The following is a 19,834-nucleotide window of genomic DNA, read 5'->3' as shown; positions in this document are numbered from 1 at the left end:
TGCCCCTTTAAGAGCCTTACATCAAACAGAAATGGAACCACTCCCACGGCTGACATATAAAAAACACTTATTCGCCCACGGTGTGTGGGCTGGTAGCCATTTTTAATTTTTATTGCTGTTGCCAATTGGTTGCAGTTTGAAGACTCTACACATATGCTCCAGAGAGTGAATTGCAGACTCTGCCTTTTTTTAGATGCCATTCAATCTTCATGTTCCTTTCTGCACAGTCTTCTCAGTCAACCCCATTTATACATTTTTAAACCCATTACCTCCCTGGATTACCCTGAAGCTCCATTTCCATTGTTTAATAATGCCCAATGTACTTGGACACTGTCCCACAGTTGTGTGGTGGTGACTGCCAATGATCTTCCCTCCTACTGTGCCACATACACACACTCACCACCATCTATAGGTTGAGTTGCCCCTGTTTAAACTAATTGTTCCCTCTAGGTCAGAGCGCACTGCCTCCATAACCCACACTTGACTTCCCAAACTTCCACAACACAGCCCCCTCCCTCTTGATTTTCAATGAACAGAGTCCCAGGTCTGATTGTGGCCCACTCCCTGGTCTGTAATGAGCTGAATCCATGGACCCTGCTGACAGATTGTGGTCAAGCCCCAAGACTGACCATGGTAGGACCCCTGAACTGACCATGGCCCCCCTTAATGAGGCAAAGAACAACTTCCCTTAGGTTTTGAAAGTTGACCATTTGGATGAAGCACAGCAATAGGTTTGCAGAGTAAGCTGTTCATCCATGATGTAGGTGTGACATTGATGCTCTGCTGAACATTTCCACCCCATCGTCTGATCATTGCTGGCAAATGTGACAAGTCTGGCGTTGTGGCTTCACTGAAAGGCAAGGCTAAAATAGAAATATTGTGAGGTTATCAGTTCTGAATTAAACAACTTGAGATAAGAAAAGGCAAGACAAAAACGCTGTGAGAATCCAAATAGATCCTTATTGAGTGAACACAAAGAAAGCCAACAGACCAGAGAGGTACCCACATATAAAGCAGCCTTGCAGCTGTATTGCAATGTAAGCTGTCAGTGAGTTTCTGAAGTGCTGAGCTGATGTTGTGGTGAGACTATTTTTTTTTATAAAATCAAGGTCAAACTCTGTGGAAGTGTGCCCGGAGATACTGGACAAAGCTGGCCAAGCTTGACACCCAGAGAAGAAACTGGTGAGCTTTAGCCAACTGCTTGGACTTAAAAGAAAAAGTAGTGTCCTGAAGAAGTTAAGAACATTAACCATATTTCTCTTACCACAGAGGTGCCCAGACACACTGAGTTTCACCAGCACGGTGTTTTTTAAAATTTTATTACTGCTCAGATCTCTTGGTTGGGTATTAACATTGTCCAGTTGCTCTCTGCTTGTGAAAATAGTGACTTGCATGTAAATAAGCCAAGATTTGTTAATAATGAGATGTTAATGAAGGGAAATGGGCACCTCACTGCTCACTAGTGAGGTTCTCATTTGTTATTTACACCTTCTGTGATTAATCAGACTTCTCTCCTTAACATCAAGCATCTCATTTTTCCACTTGTGTCATATTTTCTCCAACTGCCTTGGCATTACATAGTGACCCTATGAAAATTCAGCCCAGTTCCTTTGTCTTCTTTCACTATACATTTTATACCTGAGCACTGATACTTAAGGCCAGTTTAAGTATTATCTACTTTAACTAAAACATGTTGAATCTGCCATGTACAGTGCAGGGACAGAGATTACAACAAATATATGTGAAGAAGTATAAAAATATTTAAAATGAGAATGGAAAGTTTGTTTACCATGAGCCATCTGAAAAGAAAACTCTACATGTTTTGGACCACAATTTAAACTCATTCTAACAAATATTTATTTATTAGAAATTTTAACTAGTAAAGCTACAGGTTTAATACAGTAACTCAAAAAGTTTTACATAAGTTATAAATAATACTTATGCAGTCAAGGGAGTGCTTTTACAGCCATACTGCAGTTCTTGCTTTCTAGTTTAACTGGGGGTACAAGGTGAATACTCAGTAATGGGTCTTGGTGCATCTCTCTCTCTCTCTATCTCTCTATCTCTCTCATTAATAATTGGTTTAAGGGACACATGATCATCACTAATAGGTTCTTGAGGGTAATAGACTATAATTGATGTCATTTCCTGTCTGGGTCCTCAAGTTGTTGGTTATCCTTGAGCCTGTTCTCTTTATTATGCATACTTATTGTCACTTTTACACTTTTTTGTGAAGGTACGAGGATACTTTATGATGCTTTTACAATGTGTTTATTTTAGAGGGGGATACATATGCTGTGAGGACCCAATAATTGATATTCTTGAGTTCATTGGCTCAATTCTTGATTAAGTGGTGAAGTTCCAATTGAATCAAACATTTATCACTGATCATTTTATTTTTACAGGTCACTTATCAGCTTTGAGAAAGTGAGGACTGCAGATGCTGGAGATCAGAGCTTAAAAATGTGTTGCTGGAAAAGCGCAGCAGGTCAGGCAGCTTCAAAGGAGCAGGAGAATCAACGTTTCGGGCATGAGCCCTTCTTCACGACCCTGATTCCTGAAGAAGGGCTCATGCCCGAAACATTGATTCTCCTGTTCCTTTGATGCTGCCTGACCTGCTGCGCTTTTCCAGCAACACATTTTTAAGCACTAATCAGCTTTAACCTTTTGTGTTTGATTGTTTGGAAAGAGTATCTTAAATTTATTTGTTAAAAAGGTTGCTTAAAGTCTAAGCAATAAAAAAATACATAAGATCACAACATACTAATCTAAACAAGTTTTCATGCAGGGTATGTAAAAGAGAGAAGGGAATTTTAAAAAAAAATTAATTCATAGATTTTTAAGTGATTAATGACTAAAGGATTATACACTTACAAATGTAAAAACATAGATTCCTACATTCAAAAGATTAAGCTCAGTCACAAAGTTGTTTCACTTGTTAAAAACAAATTAAAGCAAAGCTGGTGTGTCCTGCCTTGGTAGGTTGGTTGAAGAATTACTGAGCTGGGAAGATATTAATTTGCCTCATTTGGCTTTGATGTTTGCATGTTTGCACTGTTTATGAAAGAGAAATAAATTAACAAGAGACTCTGGCTTGTGTTTCTTCCCATGATGCATGGTGGCTCAGTGGTTACTACTGCTGCCTCACAGTGCTAGGGACCTGGGTTTGATTCTAGCCTCTGGCGACTGTCTGTGTGGAGTTTGCACATTCTCCTTGTGTCTGCATGGGTTTCCTCTGGATGCTCTGGTTTCCTCCCACAGTCCAAAGATGTTAATAGACAAAGTCTTTTCCCTGGGCTTGGGAGTCCAGAACTAGAGGGCATAGGTTTAGGGTGAGAGTGGAAAGATATAAAAGAGACCTAAGGGGCACATTTTTCACACAGAGCGTGGTACATGCATGGAATGAGCTGCGAGAGGATGTGGTGGAGGCTGGTACAATTGCAACATTTAAGAGGCATTTGGATGGGTATATGAATAGAAGGGTTTGGAGAGACATGGGCCGGGTGCTGGCAGGTGGGACTAGATTGGGTTGGGATATCTGGTCGGCATGGACAGGTTGGACTGAAGGGTCTGTTTCCATGCTGTACCTCTCTCTGACTCTATGTGCAGGACAGGTGAATTGGCCATACTAAATTGCCCATTGTGTTAGGTGCATTAGTCAGAGGGAAATGGGTCTAGGCAGGTCGGTGTGGGCTTGTTGGGCCGAAGGGCTTGTTTCCACACTGTAGGGAATCTAATCTAAAAAATGTATTTATTGAGTGAGGTTAAGCTGTATTGCATGATTTTGAAGCCCAAGAGGTGGATGAGTGAACCAAATGTAACATTTCCAAGTTTTCTGATGACTCAGCTGGATGGAATTGAGAGTTGTGGAGAGAATGTAAGATGGCTTTTGAACAGTTAATTTTGAACAGTTGAGTGAGTGGCCAAATGCACAGCAGGTATGAGCAGGAGAAATAGTGTGACAATGCTGTCACTATGGAAAGATTGTTTTGCTTTGGTTTTTTCTTCAAGAGTTTGTAAAGACAGAGGTATCGAACTGGTTAATGAAAAATACTTATGTCAATAACTTGGGTCTTAGCTAAGTTTAAAAACCTCTAGGATTTTTTGTTCCTTAAAACAGTTGTAACAATGGAAAGGGTGCAGCCAGCTCTCTGACCAGGTATTCTGGTTTTCTTTCAGCAGAAGCTGTTAGGGGTCTCAGAAGAGTGGGAAGCTTCAGGAAATGATTCCTAGCTTCTACTTTCTCTGAAATCTCTCTTGATGTTGTTTCCTCCTGAATTGGAGAACTGGATGTAAGAATCTATTTCTGAATTTACCTTTTTGCCAAAGGGTATGTTGATAGAATTTTGCTATATTGGAACAGTTAATTAGTAACAGGCACTGTATCCATTATTTGGTTAACTTTTTTCAATAATTAAGTTATTCTAAATTCCCCTTTCTTTTGTTTGTATCTTAACTCTACCAATAAATTGTGCTCTGCTTAATGTCAAGTAGCATGACATCTGGAACACATAATTCACATCCACCTTTTAAAATAAGAACAAGTTAGAGTCGAGGCCACCATGTTAAAATATTGGGGGGGGTCTAGTCTGGTCCATATCAACAGGAACAGGAGGAGGCCATGCATCCCCTCAAGCCTGCTCTATCATTCAATAGGATTGTGGCTGAACTGACTTTACTCAGACCCTCTTTCCTGCTCTTCCCACTTAACTCTCCAATCCCAGTTTAAGTATGCAGTCAACGTGGCTACTTGTGAGGTAACACACTTTGGTGTAAAAGCTGATTATGTAAGCGATGATTATAATGTGTATAATAGGGCTCTGGGTGTTCTTGTATGTGAGCTAATGGAAATTGACAGTCAAGTGCAGCAAGCAAGTGGTACATTGAGCTTCATTGCAAAAAGATTTGAGTTCAGAAGTAGGGATATCTTATTGCAGTTATATGGCGCTTTGGTGAGATCATGCCAGAGAGTATTGTGTGTAGGTTTGGTCTCCCTAAGTAAAGAATGTACTCATTATAGAGGGAAAAGAGGGGATGGAAGGATTGTCCGATGTGAAGAGAATCCCTGCAGTGTGGAAACACGCTGTTTGGCGCATCAAGTCCGACACCAACCCCTACTACATCGCTGTATTTCGTATGGCTAATGCAGCTAGACTGCACACCCCTGGACACTACGGGCAACTTAGCATGTCTAATCCACCTCACCTGCACATCTTTGGACTGTGGGAGCAAATGAGAGCACCCAGAGGAAACCCAAGCAGACATGGGGAGAATGTGCAATCTCCACACAGGCAGTTGCCCGAGGCTGGAATTGGCGCTGTGAGGCAGCAGTGCTAACCCTTGGTTCAACAGGGCCTGGATTCACTTCAATTTAGAAGAATTAGGAGATCTGATTGAAAGGTATAAAGTTCTAATGGGGCTGGAGACACTAGATTAAGGGAGGATGTTTTCCCTGGTTGGGTTGTCTAGAACTCAAAGACTCACTCTCAGGATACAGGCTAGACCATTTAGAACTGAGATGATTTAGGACTCATAGTGAACCTGTGGGATTCTTAACCACTGAAGGCTTTGCAGGCCAAGTCTTCAAGAAAGTTAAAGATGCATTTTTAAAGGCCACAAGAGGTATGGGGAGAAAGTGGGAACATGGTGTTGAGATAAAGGATTAACCTTATTCTACTTAACACCGCAGGCTCAAGCAGCTGCATAGCTTACTGTGTGAGAATTTCCATGTGAAATCTATATTGGTCATAGTTGAGCAGAATTATAGATTAATCAGTGAACATTATTTGTTTGATTAATACAAAATTTAATAATCATTAAACCTTAATTCCCTAATACTCCTACTTGAAAAGTAAGGTGCAAAGTAATTACTCATTATGAATTGAACAGATGAGTTGGTGGTCAGTTTGATTTGAAATCTACACTGTCGATAAGAATTAGAGCAGTGTTTAAGAGACTCACTGACCGTCAGTGGTACCCGTGGACAATCACACTTTGATGCAGCTTCTCTGGCTGATGGTGAGCTCAAGGCAGGAAGGGCACATTATTAGGTGGAATAATAACATAGCAGGACCCCACAATCTTCCTGGCTGTACTAAATTACACTGAGGTTGATATACTACTTCATCCCTTAGAGACTCCAAAGTTTAATGTCATCTTAATAGCTCAGCCCACTGTCAGTCATATTAATCCATATATCGACTGACTGGAGTCTTGTCCGCAATATTCAATGACTGGCATCCTTCATATTTATCACCAGGAATGAGCAGCTTTAAACTAATGATCCACTAAAGGATAGGGAAGGAAGGTTGTGTCGAACCTGAGATTCTCAATGGTTTACTTTGCATCAGTGTTCACTGAGGAGAGGGATGTGATGAATGTTGAAATTAGAGATAGAAGGTTGTTTACTCTGGATCACGTTGATATAAGGAGGGGAAGATGTTTTGAGTAGGCTAAAGGACATTAAGATGGACAAATCCTCAGGACTAGATGGGATCCCTCCGAGGTTGCTAAAGGAGGCGAGAGAGGAATTAGCTGGAGCCCTGACTGATCTTTTGTAGCATCCTTAAACACAAGGAGAGGTGCTGGAGCACTGGAGGGTTGCTCATGTTGTCCCCCAGTATAAGAAGGGTAGTAGGGATATTCCAGGTAACTACAGACCAGTGAGCCTGACGTCAGTGGTGGGAACGTTGCTGGAGAAGGTACTGAGGGATAAAATCTATTTATATTTGGAAAAGAATGGACTTATCAGTGATAGGCAACATGGTTTTGTGTGGGGGAGATCGTGCCTTACCAACTTAATAGAGTTCTTTGAGGAAGTGACCAAGTTGATGGATAAAGGAAGGACTGTCGATGCCATATACATGGATTTTAGTGAGGCGTTTGATAAGGTTCTCCATGGTAGACTAAAGGAGAAAGTGAAGTCACGTGGTGTGCAGGGTGTTCTAGCCAGGTGGATAAAGAACTGGTTGAGCAATAGGAGACAGAGAATAGTAGTTGAAGGGAGTTTCTTAAAATGGAGAAAGGTGACCAGTGGTGTTCCACAGGGATCAGTGCTGGGGCCACTGTTTATGATATGCATAAATGATCTGGAAGAGGAAATTGGTGGTCTGATCAGTCAGTTTGCAGATGACACGAAGATTGGTGGAGTAGCAGAAAGCTTAGGAGACAGTCAAAAGATACAGGAGAATATAGATAGATTGGAGAGTTGGGAAGAAAAGTGGCAGATGGAGTTCAATCCAGGCAAATGTGAGGTGATGCATTTTGGGAAGTCTAATTCTAGAGCGAACTTTATTGCAAATGGAAGACCCTTGGGAAAAGTTGACGAGCAGAGAGATCTGGGAGTTTAGGTCCCTTGTATCCTGAAGGTGGCGGCACAAATGGATAGAGTGGTCAAGAAGGCATATAGTATGCTTGCCTTCATCAGACAGGGTATTGAGTATAAGAGCTAGCAGGTTATGTTAAAATTGTACAAGACCTTGATTCGGCCACGTTAAGAATATGGTGTACAGTTCTGACCATCACATTACCAAAAGGATGTGGATGCATTGGAGAGGGTGCAGAGAAGGTTTACGAGGATGTTGCCTGGTATGGAAGGTTGAGTAGGTTAGGATCATGAAGGGTATAGACAGGGTGGATGGAGATTGGCTTTTTCCCAGGGTGAGGGATTCAATAACAAAAGGTCATGTGCTCAAGGTGAGAGTAGAAATGTTTAAGGGGGATACATGCAGAAAATACTTTTCACAGAAGGTGGAAGGTGCCTGGAATGCATTGCCAGCAGAGGTGTTAGAGGCAGGCACGGTAGATTCATTTAAAGTGCGTCTGGATAGATGCATGAATAGGTGGAGAGCAGAGGGATACAGATCCTTAGGAATTGGGCAATAGACAGTGGATTCAGATCAGTACAGGCTTGGAGGACCAAAGGGCCTGTCCCTGGGCTGTAAATTTCCTTTGTTCTTTGTTTGCAGTCACCAGAGAAAACAAGCTAAACCTGTCGCTTGGTGATGGTGGGGGTTCAGGTCGTTCTGGAGAACTATCACTGATGTTAGGGTAAGAGTACACTAGAGTGATGGGAGCTTTTCTGGGCCATTCTCTACAAAGTCAACCAGAATCTTCTGTGAAAGTTTCATAAGTGGAGTGGGCAAAAGTTGCAAACAGATCGGGGCCTCTCAAATCCGACCTGTTTCTCTATCTTTACCCTCCATGTCCTTCCATGTACAGATCTCAGTCAGGGGCTGATGTGCAAGTGGAAGATATTTTCTGTGAAAGTGAAATGAAATAATTGTTTCTGCTGGAAGTATACCCTCCATTCACTTTTTTTAAATGAGATAAATAGAAAGCTGTTCCAAATTAAATTGTATTGCAATTTGACTTGATATATTGAAAAATCTTTAACCTCTATTTAGTAGAAATTATTTCCAATGCTAAAGCATTAATTTCAGGCAGTATTGTACATTGACATTGAGATATAGTGAGGACAAGTGTATTACATCAAAATAATCCCTGTTCAAAACACTTCACTGCAGGCATTGACACATCAACTTAAATAGGAGCTGGGATGTGGAGATGCTTGTGTTGACTGGGCTAGACAAAGTCTGAAGCCACATGACACCAAGTTATAGTCCAACAGGTTTATTTGAAATAACAAGCTTCCAGACCACTGCTCCTCCATCAGTTGAACTCCTTCACCTGATTAAGGGTCAGTGCTCTGAAAACTTGTGATTACAAATGAACCTGTTGAACCACAACCTAGGGTTGTGCGACTTCTGAACCTTAGAGTAATTGAGCCAAAACGTCCTTTCTTAAGTAGCCATGACATTTAAAAGTAATCTGGTCATAGAGAATCTGTCAGTAATTAACTATATTCGGTATTTGCATAACCCAAGATCACTCAGTCGGGACAAAATGTTCAGGGACAACACTGTCAGTATATTAGCAACATGGGCTGCAACAGTTCAGTAAGAAGCACCACCTTTAGAGATAGGCAATAAAGTTGCAAGCATCCCATCAACAGCAACATTTCTTGGGATTATCAGATACTGTGTCTTGAGGACTGGCCTTGAGCCAATTGACAATGTTAATCAGGTTTGAGTTGATCACACTCTTGTATTGTTACAAGGTTCTGGGTTCAAGATTCCATATCCAAGATTTTTTAATTATTCCAGCCTGAGGCTGGCATTTATTCCCCATCTTCATTGACAAGATGGTGGTGAGCTGACACCAGGAGACACTGTCGTTCTTTGGGTATAGATCCATGTACTGAGCTACTTGGAGGCTGTTCCAGGACTTTAACCAAGTGACAGAGGAGAAATGGAAATCTAACTTGGAATTATAACGGTTGGAGTGGATGGCAGTATTCTCATGTAGTAGCAACTTACTGCAGATGTTGTACTGAAAACAAATGCTGGAGATCACAGTGGGTCAGACAGCATCTGTGGAGAGAGAGAAAGCCAATGTTTTGAGTCTAGAGGACTCTTTATCAGACACTTCAGCTCTGAAAAGTCACCTAGACTCTGTTAGCTTGCTCTCTCTCTTTGGATGCTGCTTGAGATGTTGTGATCTCCAGTATTTATTGTTTTCGGTATTCCCATGCTCCTCCTGCCCTTGTCATTTTAGATAGTAGAACTTATGCATTTGGAAGGTGCTGTCCTTGGTTAGGGGGATGGGGGTGGTCCATCAATACCTTTATTTAAAAAAAATGTTGGTATACACTACTAGAACGGTACAAATGAGTACTGGTGAAACTAATTCTGCAATATAGATTTTCAATACCATTGTTGTTAAGTTGTCAGTGTTCACTGGTTTGTAGTGTTCAACACCTTTTTGGTCATTGCTTGATTTCACTTTGAGTCACCTGTAATGGTGGAAACCTCAGTTCTTTCCTCTTTTAACCTCAGTCTTGTGCTATACTGAATGGGTACAGCACTGTGGAGGTACTGTCTCCTTGATATGTCTGTAAGTTGATGGTTGGGGTGGGTTTAAATTTCTCAGGTGAAAATATTATCTCTTTATTTTTCTGTATTTTTGATTATGGACTAAAATGAAATGGTTTAAATGCAACAGTTTATGGATTGAAATGATTTAAAACCAAGGGTTGTAGAAGGATTGTTGTGCTTTTTAAGGATAAGTGTCCTGACACTCATTGTGAGTGCTCTTTACACAGCTGTTTGTACAAGCATTGGGAAAGCCTCGTTAGACACGAGCTGAAGCCAGAGTGTCTCTAGAAATGAAGATTAGGCCAGCATTAAGTAGCTGGTTAGCGGATGAAATAACGGCCAGTTATTGATGGCAAAGTCCTCCCCTGCCTGCCAACAGCTCTGATTGGATTACAGGCAACGAAACAGATTGGGGGTGAAACCTGATCTGTATTTTTTGGTCAATCTGGACCTAAAAGAAAGGTAAGTTGGAGAATTCTGTGTACTTCTAAACCTTTCACCATATTTTAACTTCTCAAAATAGCAGGGCTTGATTCACAGTAGGGTATACCCAGTGAGGCTTAAGAGAAACATTCTTCGATTTATTCCTGAAGGTTATGCATGCCAGTTTGATCTATTATGTCTACGCTCATGATTATTGAAATTTGTTGCTTGTAAGCGCTTCATTTTTTTTTGATTTCCACCCTGTCCTTTTACCCTCTTGGAAAAAATCTAAGCCGCATAATAATACCCAAAGTTACTACTTTTTTCTTCTTTCTCTCCACTCAAAACATTTTTACATTATGATCTTATCAGCCAAGATTGATGTTACCCTTACATTTTTTAGAAAAAAAAGCAAGTTGCCTCCTTCTGCTTGTCCTTCTGAAATGCAACTAACCCTTGAATAATCCACTCCTGGCCTCATTATTATGGCATCTTCCACTTTATGATTGATGTTAGATCAATCTTTATTTTCTACTTCTGCAATCAAGTAATCTTGCTTGTTATGAACTCTGGGCACACACTGGTAATAAAAATAAAAAGCAAAACTAACGCTATTCTTCACTGCTCTGTCTGTATTTGCTCACACATTCTTAGGTGTAACTTTTACTCTCTGTCCCTTCCTGTCACAATCTGGTTATCTTTATGCAGTCCTTGGTCTGTGCTATTGCCTTGTCTTTGCTCTTCAAAATTCTAAATTGCACCTCACTGAACCCTTCACCCCACTCTTCCAGTGCCCACTCTCCTCTTCTGCACTACCATCCTGACCAAGTTGAGAATCTTTGAGCCAATCTGGAAATTAATAAAACTCATACAGATGGCATTTTGGGTCTCAGGTTGGTTCTGTTGCCACTCCAGAACCCAACTTTTGTATTTCTTATTCACTTATGTTTAAAAGCTATCAAAGTATTTTCCTACCTGGCACAAGGTAATTCCCTTAAACTGGGAAACTTTCTTTCAATGGCAATAATAGGTACCCACATAAAACAGAAGATGGCCATACACCAGCCAAGTGCAGTTGCCCAGATAGGATAGTCAATAGTCTAAATGTTGGCGAAATGAATGTGGCTAATGACCATGTTAGTATGACCTGGATCAAATAAATGCACAAAAACAAAAGCGAACAATAGAAAATTAAAGAAATGAGCAATTCTTGATTATTTTCATGTTAAATGATTGAACGATGTAACCTCTTACTGCCAGCAAAAAAGAAGTCTGCAACCAGAAGAGCCAATTCCTTTCCCCAATTATCATCTCAATGTCCTTGATGCATCTGTTTAATCCTATTAACAGAGGGGGAGAGATAATGATTGGGTTTGTCCTTTCTTCAAGATGGCCTGCATGCTGTAGACAGTCATTTCAAACTGAATCAGAATTTTTTTTTATTGCAGTTTCATGTTCATCCCCATAAGTTTGGGTTCAAGACAGTCCATTGGAGGAAAAGGAAAGGTGAAGAACTGCCTTGAGGCTGGGGTTCTTAATAAATAGTTTATTGCAGATTAAGATTTAATACTACAGTACACTATTTCTAAACAAATATGGGTTTAAATTTACTGTTACGTTATTGACAAACAATTCTATAAACTCTACACTCTAAATCTAGTTGGTCCACTTCACATGTTTCTTTACATGGGTTTCTTTCTGCTTTTAACTCCACCTACACTGTGCTAGTTATACCCTGAGGAGCAGCTGCAGGAAATCATCGCAAGGTTACAGGAGGATCCTAAATCCCTGACACAAGTCCCTATCTTGCACCAACAGTCAACAAATGCTGTGGAATGGTTCTTATTAAATTTGAACTATTGTTATATAATGCTGCTTGTGCAATTTTCCAGACTCTGTCCACAAGTTATTTGGAATTCTCATTCTAGAGTTAGATTATCTTTTCATTGAAGAAGTTTGGTGACAGATTTATCTAAGAGACCAGGATTCTGTTGCAAATGGGCTCTTGTAAGTTTCCAAAGTTGCAAGGTTCAGAGAGTGCATACAAGTCATCAATCTACTAACTCATCATAGAGATGGCATCTGCTACTGAAGTGTGCTGTCACCAGTGTCCATGTGGTTCTTGAAGTGAAATATTAATCAATGTTGTCAGGATGTTGTCAAAAGTATTTTTTAAATTGATCTGTTGTCTGTGTATCCCCATATCTGATATTTCCATTAAGTGTTGCTAACCTGTTCTCATTTTGATTTGGTGTCCAATCCTGAAGTTATTCAAAATTTTAAGAATTGAGCATTGCATACTTGCTGGTCTATCAAATGGATATCCTGGCTTAATGTTTTTAAAATTGAAACACATTCATTTTTGTGCATTTGATAGGTTCTTGAAATGATCAATTGTTTAATTTTTTTGGAAGATCGTTGTTAGGATGTTAGTCTCCTTGAACCACTGTTGCTTTAAGATCTCCAAAAGAACACAAGTGCACATGAAGGTCGTTCAATCCCTCGTGTCTGCAATGGTCAAAAGCAGCCACCTAACTATTCTAATTCCATTCTCCAGCATTTTTCCCATAGCCTCATCTGCCTTGACATTGCAAGTGCACATCTCAATTCTTCTTATATATTGAGGGATTCTGCCTCTTCCACCTTTACAGGCAGTGAGTTCTGGATTCCCCCCACCCTCTTGGAGAGCTATTCTTTCCCTTCCACTCCTCTAAATATTCAACTTCTTATCTTCAATCTAAGTCCCCTAGCGATTGTTCCCCTATTATTGAAGGGAAATATTGCTCCCTGTCCACTCCATCTCCACCCCTCAATTTTCTACCATTGCTATCATGTCCTCTCTGTTTCCCCTGATCCAAGGGAAACAAATTTGGTCTGTCCAATCTATCTTCATAATTGAACCTCTCCAGCCCAGGCAACGTCCTGGTAAATATCCTCTGCACCCTTTCCAGTGCATCTATTCTTTTCTTATTCATTAGATGATGGTGTTCCTGGCCAGGCCAGTATTTATTACCCATCCCTAATTGCCCAGAGGGCCCTGGAGAGTCCACCACATTGCCACTGATCAGTCCATCTAACCAACCCATCTATATCCTACAGTAATCTAAGGCGATCCTCCTTACTATTTACCACCCCACCAATTTTTGTGATATTTGCAAACTTATTGATCTCCTTTCTGACATTCAAATTGAAATAATTTTATATTAACCACAAATAGCAAGGGCCCCTACACTGACTGTTATGTAACCCCAATGGACAAAGACTTCTTCAAGAGAGAAAGAAAATCCTCATCCATCACTCTCCCCTTCCTCCCACTCTGCCAGTTGTGGATTCAATTTGCAAACTTCCCTTGATCACAGAGGCTGTGTTAACTTTTGCTGTTACATCCCATGCAAGTCCTTAGCAAAAGCCTTGTGGATATTCAAGTTGGCAACATCACCTACACACCTGAACAATTCATTGAAAAATTTGATAAAGTTAGACAGACATGACCTCCCCTTACCAAAACCATGTTGACTGCTGATTTAATCCTTGCCTCTCCAGGCAGATTAATTCTGTCTCTCAATGGTTTCCAATAGTTTCCCCTCCACTGAGGTCAGACTGACTAACTGGCCTGTAGGTCCCTGTTTTATCCTTTGCTATTCCCCGGCACGTCTCCTGTGGTCAAACAGGAATTGAGAATATTTGCAAGTGCCCCTATTTCCAAACTTGCCTCACTCAACATCCTGGGATGCATTTCATCCAGTTCTGAAGATTTATCTATTTATAAGCCTGCCAAGCTACTCAGGAATTCCTCTGTTTATGGTAATTTCTTTAATAGTTTCACATACCTTCTCCCTTATTTCAAAACCTTGTTGTCCCCTTCACTAGTGAACACTGATCCAAAGTGTTTATGTAAAAACACACATTTTTAAAATAGCAATAACTATCAAAACCATTGCTTTAATGCCAAAACAGAAAGCTGTTAAAGTTTGAATGTTCTCAATGTAAAATTTGGTTTTCCTTCATCAAGATACCATTGCCAACGAACTAAGAACCAGGATCAGGGGTAGCTAATTCAGGCCCTTTCCACTATTTAACACAACCACAACTGATCTCTGCTTTTTCACCTATTCCTCAGAACCCCTTAACCTTTTTGCTAATTAAAACTCTCCTCAAATTTATTCATTCATGAGGTGTCCACTGGGCACTGGGGTAGTTAATTCCACAAATTCTCAAACTTTGAGAGAAGTGACTCCTCCTCATCGGTTTTAAATTTGCCACCCTTTAGTCTAAAAATAAATCTCTTATTCTAGATTGTTTCCCTTTTTTGGGGGGAGTGGGCTCCATATTGCGAACTTTGTCAACTCTCTTTAGCAACGTGTATCTCCATTAGATCTCCTCTCATTTGTCTAAATGCTAGCAGGTACCTGCCGACTCAATCTCTTCTCGAAAGACAAGCCTATCAAATCTGGAATGAACTTAGTGAAGCTTCTCTGAACTGTGTCTAATACAGTCACATTCCCCTTCAGATAAATGCTTCAAAACTCTATGCAGTGCTTCAGAGGCAGTCTAACCAACACCTTGTGCAATTGCAGCAATATGTCTGTGCTTTTATATACTATCCCTTATATACAATGCTCACAAGTAGGCTTTAAAACTTAATTATTTAATCCACTTGCCATAGATCCAGTTTAAATCCCTGACTTCCAGCAGAGTGACTATAATCAGAATTATATTAGATTCCCTACAGTGTGGAAGCAGGCCCTTCGGCCCAACCAGACCACACCGACCCTCCGAAGAGTAACCCACCCAGACCCATTTCCTTCTGATGAATGCATCTAACACTATGAGCAGTTTAGCGTGGCCAATTCACCTAACCTGCACACCTTTGGACTGTGGGAGAAAACCAGAGCACCCGGAGGAAACCCACACAGACATGGGGAGAAAGTGAGATCAGAGTCTGGACTGTGGTGCTGGGAAAGCACAGCCGGTCAGGCAGCATCCATGGAGCAGGAGAATCGACGTTTCGAGCGTAACCCCTTCGCCAGGAATGAGGTTTGTGGCTGAAGGCGGCTGAGAGATAATGGGAGAAGAGTGGGATGGGGGGGGGAAGGAGGGGGGGTGGAAGGTAGCTGCGAATGCAATAGGTAGGTGAAGGTGATAAGCTGGAGAGAAGGATGGAGTGGATAGGTGGGAAGGAAGATGGACAGGTCAAGAGGGCAGTGCTGAGTTGAAAGGTTGGATCTGGGATAAGGTGGGGGGTGGGTAGGGAAAATGGGAAAACTAGTGAAATCCACATTGATCCCATGTAGTTGCAGGGTCCCAAAGCAGAAGATGAGGCAATTTTCCTCCACGTTCAGGTGATAAGAGTTTGGCAATGGAAGTGGCCCAGGTCCTGCATGTTCTTGAGGGTTAAAGTGTTAATACGTCTGGTACAGATATAATCCACTAAACTTAACCAGTAAATCCCAGCCTCCAATTAAATGAGAGAGGAAAACATTTACTTGAGAAAGTCATAGCCTTCAAGTGTTGAAAAGAGACAAATGGGATGTGACAAGAAAGTAGTTTTCCCAACTATAAAGCTATAAAACATCAAACTCTAACTTAATAATATTTCATCCATTTAAATTCTGGAGTTCATTTTCTTATTAATTGTTCTCTGTACCCATCAATACCTAAATGTCATTTATGAAATAAGCACAAAATTGAATGGACTACTTCATATCTGGGGCAGCATGATGCTTGAAGTGGAAGACCGAGAAATGGCTTCTCAGTAATTTCTGTTCAGGCAGGAGTGCGAACCTAATGAGAAAATTAAATGGCCTATGACTGTTCAAGACTATTATCAGACCTCTGCCAGAATATTGTGTCCAGTTGCGGATGCCACATTATAGGAATGATGCTTGTGGGCTGGGGGCTGAGAGCTGAGAGACAAAGGCGGGGGGGGGTGGAGTTGGTGGATGTGGATGTCCTGGAGATGTTCTCTAAAACGATCCACAAGAGGGCGTCTTGTCTCTGAAGTAGAGGAGACCACACTGGGTGCAACAGCTGCAGTAGATGACATTGGTAGAGATCCAGGTAAATTTCTGATGGATGTGGAAGGATCCCTTGGGGCCCGTGACAGAGATGAGGGGCATGGTGTGGGCGCAGGTTTTGCACTTCCTGTCGTGGCAGGGAAAGGTGCTAGGAGTGGGTTGCTGGGTGGTGTGGATATGATGAGGGAGTCGCAGAGGGAATGGTTTCTCTGAAGCGCTGATAGGGGTGGAGAGGGAAACATATCTGTGATGGGGTCCGATTGCAGGATGATTTATGCGGAGGTTGGTGGTGTGGAAGGTGAGGACAGGGGGATTCTGTCCTTGTTACATTGGGACAGACAGGGGTGTGTGAAGTGGAGGAGCTGTGCTGGAGGGCATCATCAATCACATGGGAAGGGAAGTTGCGATCATGGAAGTTGGAGAACATCTGGGACTTTGAGGTGGAATTCTGTTCCCCTCCCCTCTGCAACCCCGTCATCAGGTCCACACACCCCACCAACCCACACCCCACTACTGGCATCCCTTCCCTGCCATCGCAGGAAGTGCAAAACCTGCACCCACACCATTCCCCTCACTTCTGTCCAAGGCACCAAGGGATCTTTCCACATCTGTCAGAAATTTATCTGTACCTCTACCAATGTCACCTACTGCATCTGTTGCACCCGGTGCGGTCTCCTCTACATTGGGGAGACAGGATGCTGTCTTGCAAATCATTTCAGAGAACATGTCTGGGACACCCGGACCCACCAACCCCATTGCCCCGTGGCTGAATACTTTAACTCCCCCTCCCACTCCATCAAGGACAGGTAGGTCCTGATCCTCCTCCACCGCCAAACTGTTATCACCTGACGCCTGGATGCAGAACGCCTCATATTCAGACTTGGGACCCTGCAACCACACAGGATAAATGTGGATTTCAACAGTTTCCTCACTTCCCCTCCCCCACATTATTCCAATCCCAACCCTCCAACTCGGCACTGCCCTCCTGACCTGTCCATGACTTCCCCGCTCCGACCTATTACCTTTTCCCTCCCCTTCATCCACCTATCTCTTTCTCTGCTTCCTCCCCTCAACTCCAATCCCCTCACATTTATCTCTCAGCCCCCTTGACCCACAAGCCTCATTCCTGACGAAGGGCTTATGCCTGAAACGTCGATTCTCCTGCTCCTCGGATGCTGCCTGACCTGCTGTGCTTTTTCAGCATCACACTCTTGACTCTGATCTCCAGCATCTGTAGTTCTCACTTTCCCCTCCTTACACTTAAAAAGACAAAGAAGTAAAATAACCAGCAAACACCAGTTATCTGAAAAAAGGTGCTTTGACCGTAGAAACATAGGGTACTGGTCTAGCAGGATGGTGATGATTTCTGATGAAATCAGTAGTTAAAGAAAACTTGTATAGTCCTATAGAAAGCTATTATTATAATAATATAAAGATGTTGAAAATCTGGAAATGAAAGAAGTGCTGGAGAAACCCAGGCTCACTAGACTGGAAATTGGTAAAGTTTTTTTTCTCTCAACAGAGGCTGCCAGAACACCTGTGTTTCTCCAGCAATTTCTTTTTTTTGTTCGAGAAACACTCTCCCTCTTTGGCAAGGACAAACAAATCCCTGCGGTCCTGAGACGCAGACGAATACAGGTTATTCAATCCGGGTTTCCATTCTTGAGATCTGAATGCTGAATATGAAAAGTACCCAGCTGGCCTTGCAGCATGTGTGTGGACTGAGAAACTGCTAATGTTTCAAGTCCATGATCTGCAGCAGATATGATGTCCCTTTGTGTCCAGATGCTGCTAGTCTTGTTAAGTTTTTCCTAATGTCTCCCTTTCCACTATTGAGAAAATAACCACATTTTTGCCAGCCCACTGTAAAGCAGTCAGAGTTCGTGTCAGCCTGTTGTTCCCTTTTGGTACAAAGCCCAGCAGCAGATGCCTGTGATCTGGTTTGGCACGACATAAAATAACTTACGATTTTACATAAGAACTTAGGATGAAAACAAAGGGTGGCACGGTGGCTCAGTGGTTAGCACTGCTGCCTCACAGCACCAGAGACCCGGGTTTGATTCCAGCCTCAGGCGACTGTGCAATCTCCACACAGACATTCTCCCCGTGTCTGCGTGGGTTTCCTCCGGGTGCTCCGGTTTCCTCCCACAGTCCAAAGATGTGCAGGTTAGGTGAATTGGCCTTGCTAAATTGCCCATAGTGTTCAGGGATGCATAGGCTATGTGCATTAGTGAGGGAAAATGTCGGGCAATGGGTCTGGCTGGGATATTCTTTGGATGGTTCAGTGCGGATTATTGGGCTGAAGAGCCTGTTTCCACACTGTAGGGATTCTAATTCTAAATCTCAACTTGCTCCACAAGTAGAAACTCAATGTCAAAAGCAATAGTCACTTCCTTCTAAAAAAAAATGCCAAGTAGGAAAATTACAGAATAAAATCTTTCCTGGCCTCGAGACAGACTAGGGCTCAAACCCTGGGCACAAGGGAGAGTGAAGGGATGCGGGTTAAATAAACTATTTGGGATTAACTTGCATTCTCCTCTGGGAGTAATTGTGTATGAAGGCATTTGACACGCTTGCCTTCTGTGTTCAGATCTTTTGAGTACAGGAGTCGGGGCATCATGTTGAGGTTGTACAGGATGCTGGTGAAGTATCTTCTGGAGTACTGTGCACAGTTCAGGTCACCCTGTAAGGGAAGGATATTAATAAACTGAAAGGGGTTCAGAAAAGCCTTACCAGGATGTTCCCGGGAATGGAGAATTTGAGCTGTAAAAATAGACTGGAAAGGTTGGAATCTTTTTCACTGGAGCATAGGAAGATGAAGGGTGACTTCATAGAGGTTTATAAAATCACGAGGGACGTACGTAAGCTGAACAGCAAAGGTCTTTTCCCTAAAGTTGGGGAGTGCAAAACTAGGGGACTTTTTTTAAAAGGATATGAGGGGCAACATTTTTTTTGTGCGGTTAGTCTTTGGAACGAACTGCTGGAGAAAGTGGTCAATGCGGGTAGGGTCACAATGTTTAAAAGACATTCGGATGTTTTCATGGAGAGGAAAGGTTTGATGTGACATTACCCAAATGTTTCACTAGTTTGGGAACATGGTTGGCATGGACCAGTTGGATCGAAGGGTCTTGCTTCTGTGCTATATGACTTCTGTGCTATATGACTCTTTGTGGTGGGGTTGCTTCTGGGAGTATGTCAGTGACTGTTTTACATTATTTCACCTATTGCACTGATTGGTCAGACCTCCTCCTTCTCGGTTCCTGCCAGAAAGAGCAATAGCTTTGGCTATTGGCTGGCTAATTGATGTCAAAAAATAACAAATGATCTGTGTGGATCACCACACAGCTTTTGTTTTGTTTTGGAGTGATAGCCTCCAAAACGTTAGTTAGAAGATGGAGGGTTCTCTGAACCTGCATCATTTCAGGTGGGCTGTGTCCCAAAAGAACACCTCCCCACAGT

This window comes from Hemiscyllium ocellatum, chromosome 11 (assembly GCF_020745735.1).
Source record: "Hemiscyllium ocellatum isolate sHemOce1 chromosome 11, sHemOce1.pat.X.cur, whole genome shotgun sequence".
Lineage (NCBI taxonomy): Eukaryota > Metazoa > Chordata > Chondrichthyes > Orectolobiformes > Hemiscylliidae > Hemiscyllium > Hemiscyllium ocellatum.
This window is presented reverse-complemented; position numbering follows the sequence as displayed.